At 32.8% G+C, this 11,889-nt stretch overlaps 1 pseudogene; it reads left to right on the top strand.

Moving 5' to 3' along the window:
* The window catches only part of LOC111368913, a 20,880-nt pseudogene that overhangs the window by 503 nt on the left and 8,488 nt on the right, over window positions 1–11,889 (top strand).

Genomic DNA, 11,889 nt, shown 5'->3' with positions numbered 1-11,889 from the left:
ATCAAAATCAACTTTTGAAAATTCAAAACAATCTCTAACAAACGCAAAGAAGGCTTAGATACCACTGTTAAGAATCTAATTAACATGCGCAACGAAAAATTAAAACAAATTTCAATTCCCACCAGGATTCATCTGTATTTAGATAGAAACTGTGATAAAGATGTACTTTTTACGAGATCTACAAACTCTTTTGCCATATCTCTGTTCCAACAACTTTGATTTGTCTCACACAGTTGTCCAATTGTTCAGCCTTCAACATTGATCTACATAGAGAACAAGATTGCAGGATTAGGGATTCCTTCTTGTACTAGCAAGAATAATGAATTCACTACTAAATTTGAAAACCTTAGTCATATTTATATAAATCCAAACGGGTTTGGCATGATCTGGTCCAATATTTAATTAACCCACTTAATTAAATTCAGTCTGTGAACTAATTAATCAAATTAATTAATTCGAGCTTATAAATATGCAACCCAATTAATTAATTTATCCAATGTTTGTTAAATTAATTAATTAATCATGTTCCCTATCACGATGCCTAACGACGTGAAATATTATTTTGATCTAATCAAAATTGATAAATTAAAATACTCTTTTAATTTATCATCAATTCACACTCGCCGTCCCAAATTGACATCTAACAATGTGTCAGGGTAATACATGTGACGGGAAATGTCATGTGGTATGACAAAACCAAACTCATTTGTTTACTATGAAACTATAATCCCTTCGTCAATATGATCCGATCAATTATGAGATATGAAAGTATGTTAATCTCGATTACCGATCATATATTTCACTCTACTATTAAGTCAATATAAGTCGAAAAATCCTTTTCGACTCATGAGTACACCTTGGCCAAGAATTTTGTTATCGACTTAATTGAATGAAACGCAGATCATAGTCTCTTATTATCTAAGAGTGACGAATTCTCTATTGGTCATTCATAACCTTCATATGATTCTTGACATACCCGAACGATGCCGTATTAGCGATCTTTGGTAGAGTAACATCCAACACTGCCAAAGTATGACTGTCTTCATATAAGGTACCATTACGACCTCAAGTCAAAGGATCAATTTCACTACCGAACGTTGGAGATTAACCATTGACACTCAGATAGTTATCCATGTGAAATATCTCGACGGGTCTCCAATATTTTGTTCTATAACAAAATATCCACGTGTTCATTTAAATATCACTATACTTTAACTTGTAAGATCAGCTACTTATTTCACAAGTAAGAAATGCCACACGTGATGGTCTATCCGTAATAACGATATTCGTATCTCATTATTACTTATGACTACGGACGATTTAAGATTCAATTATATGTAATTAGTATTTCACAATCACAACTCCTTGTGATTAACAAATTATGAAAATTTGAATCTACGAATTCTATTATTTAATTTTATTGTTTATTAATTAAATAATAGATCTACCATTAAATCACATTAATTATATGTTAAAATTATTTATATCCAAGGTTGATTGGACGTAGGGCATAACACTTACACATATATTAGATAAAACTAACTAAAATAACAAAACAATAATAATAAGTGATAAAATTTTCCTCTTTACCCATTGGTACAATTAATTACAAAAGTATGGACGAAATGAAAAATCCCTTCCATTATATAGCATTAAGAATGAATCTTGGTCGAACAATTGATTCTAGGCAGTGGCCAAATTGTTAGCCCTTGCACATATCTTGCTTACTCATTTTTATTTTTCGACGAGAAAGTGCTTAAAATTATGATTATTAAATTGTGTTTTCATATTTTGCGAAAATTCTTTATAAATATGATAACATTTAGGGTTTGTTTGAGCTCCATGTTTTGAGAGAGTAGATTTTATAATAATGCATTTCTTGGAAATGAGTAGTTAAAAAGTAGGGCAAAATTTTAAGTTTTCATACAAAATTACTTTACCAAAAGAATGTATGAGCACATACATCGTAAAAAAAATAATAAATAATAATAATAAAAAGAGAGACTTGCGGAATTAAAATTCTTGACTCAATCATCCAAAAACGAAAAATCAATTCCCTCAAGTTTCAGGCATCGGCAATGAAAGTGTGCTGCCAAACACTTTCCTTGCCAATGCTTGAAAACTTGAGATGGGTTGTTCATTTTTGGATGTTTGATTTAGAGAGGGGGGAAAAAGAAAAAAAAAAAGTATACACATAACAAGTTGTTCATGTACAATTTTAACCCCATCTACTCGAAAATAAGTAGTCAACTCAAAATCGGAGAAAATAATGATTTTTTTTTTAAAATAACAAAACAAAGGGGAGGGGCTGATGGGTCAAGCTCATCTCGACCCCACAATCCACGAGCTCAAGGGCCAAGCCAAGCATAGGTTCGACTCATCCGAGCCACAAGCAGAGCTCACGGGTAATGGGGCAGGCTCAATCCATTGACACCACTATTATTATGTCAAACAATAAAAATGTTTCATGATATTGAACTTATGGTTCAATATATTTTTTGTTTAATTTGTAATAATATTTGTATAGTACCCAAAAAAAAAAAAAAAAAAAAAATCCTTAGTGACATAAAATTGATTCTTCTAAAACCATCAATCACATTTGCAAAGTCTCATATTGTATTAATTTTCTTCATTCTGGGACTCACCATGTATTTAATTGGATGTTCGTAATATCACATATATGTTACCCACATTTGAATTCTATACGACCTATGCATAAATTTTTTGGATTGACGAACTTCGGATTCGAGAAATAATTCGACTAATTTCATAACAAAATATGATAAATAACATAAAACTAGCCAAATATTTTCTATTATTTTAAGGAGAAATCAAAAGCAACCAGTCATAAAGTTGGGTAAATAATATATCGATATACTTGCCAAATACATAAATAGTGTCAATCAACAAAAGAGAGCAAAGTTTGCTATTGGTTCAATTCCTCATGGGAGGATTCAACTTGAATTTTCTTTACTTTCAATTAATTAAATTATTTTACTTATTATTACCAATGAATTACTAACTCAAAATGTTTTAATATCGTCTCCTATGTACTCTTGAAATTTTTTAAATACTGATCTAAAGGTCCGACTAGTGACCCGATGACGCGGTGCCTTGGTCGGGTCAATACATGGATTAACTAGTAAATTTTATTTTGCGATAATTGTACCTTAATACGATTTCATTCATGTATAAACATTTTAATTGAATTTAAATTGGGTAGCTATATTTTAATTTGATTTCAATTAAGTAATTTTGTCAAATTTCACAAATTAAAAAAATGACGTGACAATTAATAAATGAAGATTATTACGTGTAATCTTTAGTCGCTAATGAGAAATAAGCATTGTGAATATTTAAGGCATTGTGAATATTATTTAATAAAAAAATAAAAAATAAAATGACGTGTAAAATTCCATTTGATTGATACACCACAGAGCACACTATAAAACAAGCACAGCATTTCTACTTATAGTCTATTCGAGACAGTTTCTCACACCGTCACGCGCAAAATCCAAATCCACTTGAGGAAAAATGCATGGATCTTTCTCGTTTCCACTAAAATTTGTTTTACTGATAGTTATAGAGCTGAGTGGAAGTGTGAATGCATTGTATGTGCCATCCTCCCCAGTTATTCAGTTGAATCCGTCCAACTTCAAGTCCACGGTACGTGATTTGAGGTATAATTAGATAAGAAAAATTTTATATTTGTGGAGTTTTTGATTTTTTACGAAATTTACGCGGAAATTAATGTGTTTTATATAATAAGAAGCATTTGATATGTTTATCAGTCATTATTTTATAAATTTCTCATAAAAAGCTTGTATGCATATCAAATTGAATTCATATATCTCTGTTTTACTTATTAGATTGTGTTCTTCTTTGCTGCGGTTTCCTGGATAAATTTTTAATTCAGCTCGTGTTAACTGATATAGGCGTTTCTCCGTTTGTTGTCTTGTATTTTGCTGTTGAATTCGTGGATTTTATGCATCCTATAAGTGAATAAAACCATAATGTTTCGTTTGGTGTAGTGTTAATTAAGCCCTCCCTGGAATCTCTTTGAATGTGAGGGGTATTTCCAAACTACATGTTGCTTATGGTCTAACAGACAATTTTTAAATGCACTGTTGCAGGTCCTGAATTCAAATGGTGTTGTTTTGGTTGAGTTCTTTGCACCTTGGAGTCGACATTGTAAAGCATTGGCGCCTATATGGGAGGAGGCAGCCGATGTGTTGAAAGGCTATGCCATAGTTGCAGCTTTTGATGCTGATACTCACATCTTACTCGCTCAGGTTTCATTTAGTTTAGAAATTTTCTCTACAGTGACATGCTTGCTGAACTTCAGCTCATCAGGATTGATTCAAGTTTTATTTATTTATTCATTTTTTCCTGGTTGCTACAACTTTATTTTATTGTAAAGTTTGGTCAACTCTAGAAACGAGAATTGTAATTTCACAAGAAGCATGTTAGAGGATATTTCGGAAAAAATAGGACTGAGGGTATAAAGTAGAGAAGTTTCTATAGAACAGTAAGAAGCTTTAGATGAAAAGATTTTAGAAATGAAGTTATTTTTAAGTGTTCTGTGTTAAATGGTGAAAAACGACCTAGGCAGCTAGCAAATGATCTTTCCATACAATCATAAGTGCAAGTGGTATCAGCATCCAACAAGGAGAGAAGGATCTAGAAGCGAAGGAGTCTGGAATCTTTGCACTACCAGCATTCTGTTATGCACATGCTTTTGCCACCGTTTCTGTTTTCTTCTGTAACAAATTCATGTTTTACACAGCATTGTAAAGCTATATAAGCTGTAAAACTCTTCACAAATATGTAGAGAAATAACACAGAAATTATTCTCAAAAACATCTTGCTTTTATTTCCTTCTTGTCTTATTATATTCTGGAATTTGTTATAAATAGTAACTGATGTCGCGATATGTTTTCTTTTCTCACTTGGATGGTCAATTTATATCACTATGAGAAGTAACCATTTTATTTAGGCAACACTGATGTATGTGTATTGTTTAATCTTTCATCATTATTTTCTTCAGGAATATGGAATTAAAGATTTTCCTACCATTAAGGTCTTTTCCCCTGGAAAACCTCCAGTAGATTACCAAGGAGCTTGGGAACTTGAGCCTATAGCTGAATTCGCACTGCAACAGGTCATAATTATTTCCTTTTATTTGTGGGAAATCTATTAGTAACTTTGTCTCGATTTTGCTCTTTCATGCTTATGTAAAATAACCGTATTGATTTTCTGCACAGAAGGGCGAATTGTCTTGCGACTTTTAACTGTATTCTATTATCTGCAACTATCACTAGCTAATGTTAACTATTTATGGAAAAAAGTAAAAAAGCAATCTATATGGTAAAGATAGGTTTTGGTACATAGCTAAAATAAGACCCTTCGGCTTACAGATGTAGAATTGTGTCTCATACTTACATAATATATCATCTTCTTACATGCCATTTTGAGTTGTTAACTATTGTATTGCGGTTGAAGGTCCATGAGTCAATTGATTTCAAACTTGCTTTCATATGTGTAATCTGTTGTCGAGAACATAACATCATTTTTGCTCATGCCAGTGAGTTCTCTGTGTGAACCTGGGCAGAAAAAATTTTAGACATTGTTTAAAAAAGCAATTTGAGGCTTATGCCTCGAATCTTGTCTAACATGAAGCTTTCATAAATTTCCTTAAAGCTTACTACTTAAGTGCCATTTGTGATGCTTTAACCACAATTTATTGAGGCTTACGCCTTGACTTAGGCTTACTCAATGCTAAGCTTCAAGGGGACTAAGATGTTCACCCGTTTGTCTTGCATTTTCTCTAAACTTTTTGGGCTATTTCTTTATGATCATTTTTTTTTTCCATCCTTCACTAGCAATCATCTACTCTCCTTCACGTTACCTTTTCATGTAAAGGAGCAGAAAAAGAGAAAAAGAAAAAAGAAAAAAAACTAATATTGACGAGTAACATGATGTTGATGATACCCTTATATATTAGTTCGTATTATCTCTACTTTTCTTAGCCCCAATTTGGGAAGAATTTATAAACAATTTAATTTGTAAATATATAAAAATGGGTGGTGGATACGTTGGTTGTATTTGTGGGTCCATTGAAATATCTGGTTGAAAATAAAATTTGACAATTTATATATTTACCTAAATGTAGGCTTGGTATTACAATTTTGTTTGGTGACTAATTTGATATTGAGCCTGTTTGGGGTGGTTTAGCTTAAAGTTAAGCAACAAATGTGGCTTATTTTTATGTAGACCCACCTACATTTAAAATAAGCCAATATACGCCTCACATTTGGACCTTAACTTTACGATAAATCAAAAGAAAATACGAAAAGGAAGAAAAAAATAAATGAAAGATTAATTATAACATTATTGAATGATGACCATAGGCCATAAGCACCTAGCACATATTTATTCCTATTTATAATAAAATAAGAATAACAACTCTCCACTATTTTGTGACTAATGTCTATCCAAATATCAAATAACAAATTAATAACTTGCATTTATCCTTTAATTTGAATTTAACAAGTTTATCACTCCCAAGATTTTTTGATCTCCTTATCACTTGTTTGATCCTCATCATTTCTATTGCCAATTGTGTGACATTTCTAGCTAAATCATCCAAACATGCTCATTGTTTGCTAACTTTCTATTTTATGTTTGTTTGCAAAATAGACTTTTAATTTTCTTAATTTGTTGTGGGTATTTAACTATGATTTGTAGTTTATTATGAGCATTTTTATTTTATTTTATATTCTTTTGAATTATTTTACTAGTTATCTTGAAGCTTATGCCTTGACAAACAGATAAAACGTCTTGGTAATAAATGAGCTCTTTTCAACTATTTTTTAAGACTCTCTCTTCTTAATACAGATTGAAGCACATCCGAAGGAACGTTTGAAAGAAAAGGCAACAGGAGGATCGAGCTGGAACCTAGTACTTAGTGCTTCAAAAGAATTGAACTCACGTAATTTTTATGAATTAGTAATTAAAAGTAAACAACTTTGGATTGTACAGTTCTATGCACCTTGGTAAGTCGTCTGCTCGGCTTGTTTCTATTTTGTTCATCCTATATATTTTTACCCTTTCAATCTGGTTGAAATTTAACTAGAAGTCCTTTAATTGCTTTCTCTAACTAGAGTCCGTGTTAAACACATTACGAAATTACAACTTTTTTGAATGTTCATTTGGAATATGTAATGGTAGTAAGCAGTGCATCATTTAAGCATGCGCTTAAAAAGGGTTCTCAAAAACCATCGAGTTCAAGTAACACATTCTTGCAGTTTATTATGCTTATGCAATTTTATTTTATTTATTTACTTTTTTTAACCCAATACCACTGCAGATACCTGAATATTACCTAGATTCCAATTTATTGAATATCGGCGCATAGTTTTTATAAAAAAACTAAAGTGAATGAAAATATGTTCAGGCTTGGCTCATTTATTTAACAATCTCAATAATTTTTTCAATCAGCAAAAACAAAATAGCTTCAGGCTGAGCCTGACACAAGCAGCCGGTGAATGGCATAAGTTATTAGTTATTGACAAGTGGATTCAACATTACAGTAATTACAGCATGAATTTGGAGTTCTGTAAATTGCATTTTAGTGACAATACCGTATATTCTTGGTGAAACCTTTACCCTATTGGATATGATTTACATGTTTTCCGCCTTGAAGTTTAGCATCTCGTCCGTCATATTTTGGTTGGTCAATTTTCCAAGTTGAACGTGAAACTCTTTTTTTCAGAATGATCTAAATTATGTACTTTTTGTGGTTGAATAGACAGTATGTTACTTCACTGAAGTATTCTTTTTTTTCTTAGTTAAAGTATTCTTTTATACTTTGGGGTTCTAATATCTGTGTCTCTTTTTAAGGTGTGGACACTGCAAGAAGCTTGCTCCCGAGTGGAAGAAGGCAGCTAATAATCTCAGGGGGAAGGTGAAGTTGGGTCATGTAGACTGTGATGCAGACAAAGTAAGTTTCAGAATATATAATACTTTCTGATATAGATGCATATTAAATTGTTTCTATGACTTATTTTATATATTTACTCCTCTAAGCTGACTAGTCTTATATGCATTTCTCTAAAATGGTGGGATGATAGGCTTGCTTTGTTTTTCCATGTTGAATGTAAAACCTTCAACTAACCCTATTCCCCTGTACAAGGTTCAGAAAGCACATCAATCTTTCTCAAAAGCACAAACTGAGATGTGGAACTAATAATGATTAAGGCTGTAATATGACTCTCAGATATTTGAAATTAAATGTGATTTATTTTGATTTTCAGGTTTCAGTACATATTTGAATTGTTCAAATTTTTTTATGGAAGGCAAATGTGTAGCACATTTTTCTACTTAAACCATCTTTCTTGATAATATTTTGATACTGCACAAATTGTTGAGGGATTATGAGCTGGACTTCTTGATAGTGAACCAAGTATCCTTGTACTTACTGGTCAACCAGTGAATGCAAAAAGTTGTGAGTGCTTTGACAGGAATGAATTTCGGTGTCTAAATATATCTCACAGAGATATCTCTACATGACACGAGGTAGATAGTTTAATCTTCATCTGAAAGCACTTGACATGTAAAACAGAACACCAAAGACAGATAGAGCACATATGATATCCAGCTAAGATATGAAATGATGCTTTCTTGCTTTGATACATGGACTCTAGTTGAGAACTGCTTCCAAATTTGAGAATTTTGTGCAACCTATAGTAATTTACTGTGCAGACTAGATCTTGTTAAGTCCTTGTTCCACATCGGTTGAAATATTGATATTGAATATCATATCAGGGTCGACATATTTAAAGATATTAAGATGTACTAAACTCCCAATGGCGATATCATAAATTGCAATTTGCTAAAATCGATTGACTTCTTGGAATTTTTGAAATGTTTTGTCATACATTAAATGATGTGAGATCCTGTATTTCCATGTGCTTGTATCTCAATAGTGATGCATAATATATGCAAGAGACAACTTCCCAAGAGTGCACATGAGATAGTAATTTGAATAATCTACTACTCATGAGAAGGAATAAAAAAGTTTAGAACCCCTTCACTACATGTCTTTTTTCAAGAAAAAAGGAAAAAGAAAAATGATAATTACATGTGATTTTAGTTCTAATGCCTTCATGATTTTCGGCAAGCCTGGAAAGTGTTCCTAGAATTCATATCTTTATGAGTTCACATCCCATCTTACCACATGAAAATAATTTGAGTATTGAATATGATTTCTGTATACCCTTGCCTAGTAGTCTACTGGATCCAGCATTACTGAAGTTTTCGTTAGACTTGGTTATGGTATTTAGTCCAAATATATAAAGATATTTTACCATAATGTCCCTCTAAATAAGGTCCTTTTAAGCATAATTAGTTGCATTGCATGTTGGTGAACTTTGATTCTTATATGATGTTTCTTTAGCTCTTAAAAAATATATTGATATATGAGATTGATATTTATTTAAAAAAAGTCATCGAGACATCTCCATGGATACGTTTTCTGATATATTGAGAAACATTATATATTTGATATCCTAATAATTTCATGAAAAAAATATATAAAAAGCAATGCCCCTCGTGCAAATGGAACTGCATGGTAAAATTCTGGGTAATTTAATAGCTGGATCATCAACTGGATTTTTTAGTTTATTCCGATGGTTTCTCGTTGAGCTCATGTTTCTAACGGTTTCAAGTTGTCAGTCTCTAATGAGCAGGTTTAATGTGCATTCCCCACGATCTTGGTTTTTGGGGCCGATAAAGGCCACCCAATCCCATATGAAGGCGCAACATCAGCCACCGTTATTGAGTCGTTTGCCTTAGAGCAGCTGGAAACAAATGTTTCCCCACCTGAAGTAACTGAGTTGACTAGCCCTGTAAGATCTGCCCCCATCCCTAAAGATGAAAAGGAAAAATGCTTCTTTACCATCCAACATGAATTGTCAGTACAAAACACTTACAACACTTTACTTGTAGGATATTTTGGAACAGAAGTGTGGTTCAGCAGCCATCTGTTTTGTTGCCTTCCTTCCTGACATTTTGGACTCCAAGGCTGAAGGCAGAAACAAGTACCTGGAACTTCTGTTATCAGTCGCTGAGAAACTGAAGATGAGCCGTTTCAGGTTATGATACTAGTCCGTGACTTTAATTTGACAATGTCCCTTAAAGTAGGAAAAGCACTTCAAACCACCGTCTCCATTCCTCTACCAAAAAGGAAGAAAATAAACATGGTACTAAGACTTATTCCTAATTTTGGTTGGCTATATGTATCCTTGCTGCTAGATATACTGAAAGATCAAAATCAATTAGTTCCTTAGCAATTACTAGAGGTCAAGTAAATTTTGGTCTGCCCCTTCCTCTTGTAGCTTTCTTTTTCTACTGAAATCACACCCCTCAACCAATCAAAAAAAAAAAAAAAAAAAAAAAAAAAAAAAAATAGAAAGTGAAGAAGACTGGAAATTGAAGCTAAGACTTCGGTTTTGCAAATGTGCAGTTTTGTCTGGGCGGCTGCTGGTAAACAGCCAGATCTTGAGAAGCATCTCAGAGTTGGTGGTTACAGGTATCCTGCTTTTGTAGGGCTAAAGCTGGCGCAGAAGTCATATGCTTTCTTTAAAAGTGGATTTGAGCGCGACCGGATTATGTAAGTACTTCTCTTTCTCTTTGTAGTTTAAGTTACATTTTTTTTTCATATAAGCACAATGATATTGATGTAGAACGAATAACAAATAATGAAGAAGGAGAAAGGGGGAGGAGAAGGGGGGAACTGAGAGGGAAGACAGAGAGAGGGAAGAAGAGAGGAAAAACGGCTACGGCCACTTTATTATTCAATCAATTCATCAATTGAAAATTAGAATGCAAAATAGGTTTAAATAGTAAAGCAACCCTAACGAGTTTGTGCCCGAGCCCATACAAGTCCAAATTTAAATAATAGTCCAAGAAAATAAATAAAGCTTAAATAAAATAAGTAAACGTCGTCCGATGTCCTCATCAACTCTCCCGGGGTGGGAGAAAAACTCGACTCTGTCGAGTTGATAGATAGTATAGGCTGCAGTCAATCTAATACTCCAAATGCTTCAAGTCAAGCCACGGGGGACGATCTTTCTGACGAACCAAGTAACGAAATTTCATAATTGATAGTACTGAAAACTGTAGCTTATTCCCAAAAATATGATCTGACCAAGGGGGTCGATCTTTCCTTCTAACCAAGTACTGATACTGGACTTCAAATAACCAATACTCATGCACCTCATCTTCAACATTTTCACATGATTGTACATTATGAGGAGCATAAGAAGTACGTCGATTTACCCAACAAACAAGGAAGTACTGAATTTTGCCATCATTGGTCAATACAACACCTTCATCTAAAATAACATCAATTTTATTTTTGTGTGTTGTGATAGATGGTATTAAAGTAGAAATATCAATAAAGTCAAATTGGAGGTCCACAAAGTTAGGTAGAAATGGATCATCAAAGGAAGTAATACGGTATTTGTAAGTAATGAAGTCCTCAATATTTAAAGTAAAGTGGTGGCTAAAATGTGATGAAAGGGCAATGACATGTGCATTTGAACCAACATGCTTTAAAATTTTTAAAGGACCAGCACTACAAACTTGCAATTTGACATAATCCCCAATATTAAATTCAAAATATTGTTTATGCGAATCAGCTTGAAATTTATATAATGCATTACTTGCGTCATGTTGTTTATTGATCTCAATATGCAAGACATGAAGATGATATACAAATGGTTCAGCTGACAACGACACACTAGCATGCGGGGACATGGGAATAAGATCTAACGGTCGCCTAGACTTATAACTATGAACAACTTCAAATGGATTTAGACCTAGAGA

This window comes from Olea europaea, chromosome 19 (assembly GCF_002742605.1).
Source record: "Olea europaea var. sylvestris chromosome 19, O_europaea_v1, whole genome shotgun sequence".
Lineage (NCBI taxonomy): Eukaryota > Viridiplantae > Streptophyta > Magnoliopsida > Lamiales > Oleaceae > Olea > Olea europaea.
The sequence above is the reverse complement of the archived record's forward strand: the minus strand, read 5'-3'. Positions and strand labels throughout refer to the sequence as shown.